Here is a 969-nt window from a genome sequence, read left to right as displayed (position 1 = left end):
TCACAAATATTTCCAAGAAAATTTCATGTTTAATTCCTACTGCAAAGATAACTCATGTGTGGTAGTTTATTAAAATCTTATGAAAAAGAAACTGGGGCTTAAGAAATTAAAATAGCTAAGCTGCAGCACTCTCAGTAAAAACAGGAGTGGCATCCACTTCCTAAACAACATACATCTGGAAAGTTTATGAACTTTGATAAATGATGATAGTTATAGAAAGGCTTCAAGCCGTTTGTTCATAGGGTGGCTATGAGTTGTGCTTGACTTGGTGGCAATCAGTAACACAGCAACAACTCAGTGGAGCAATCATCATCCATTAATTAAAGTGATCAGGATGAAGTTTTAATTGGAAAGCGAGTTCATATATGACGTGTTATAAACCTTCAGGCTTCTTCTTTATTCTTTACCCCTCTGACCTCATAAATTCTATCTCAAGAGCTACTTCCCCACCACTTTGAATGAGGACTATTATGTGTAATAGTCTTAGAACACAAAGAAAATTATCCTTGGGAGATCAGGCATTGAGAACGTGGGCTCAAGTGACAAGGTTGTTTAGAAAATACTGATGGACACATATAAAGTATACCAAACAGATTTTGGGAAATGTCTCATTTGAGTAAATATACAAATCTAGGCTAAGCAATAAAATTGGTGAGAAAAAATGTCCAGTCTCATTCCATCTAAGTATTCTTAGGGAATATGTTATTACTTTGTGGCGAAGGGACTGTAATTTTTATGTTCAGCTTTTGAAGAAGCACCAAACTGCCTTCCAGAATGGATGTATCATTTTACAATCCCAACAACAATGTATAAAAGTTCCTGAGTGAGGTATCTCAGTCACAAAGGGACAAATGCTATATGGTGCCACTGTTGTGAAATGAGGCTGGCATTGGGGTGGGGGTAAGACTGAGAAAAACTGGATGAAATATGTTTACGGCATTGAAGTCTATGGGGGAGAGAATAGTCTAA

The sequence above is a fragment of the Elephantulus edwardii genome, unplaced genomic scaffold (assembly GCF_000299155.1).
Source record: "Elephantulus edwardii isolate Elephantulus edwardi_28Jun2011 unplaced genomic scaffold, EleEdw1.0 scaffold00071, whole genome shotgun sequence".
In the NCBI taxonomy this organism is placed as follows: Eukaryota; Metazoa; Chordata; class Mammalia; order Macroscelidea; family Macroscelididae; genus Elephantulus; species Elephantulus edwardii.
Note: the sequence above shows the minus strand (reverse complement) of the source record.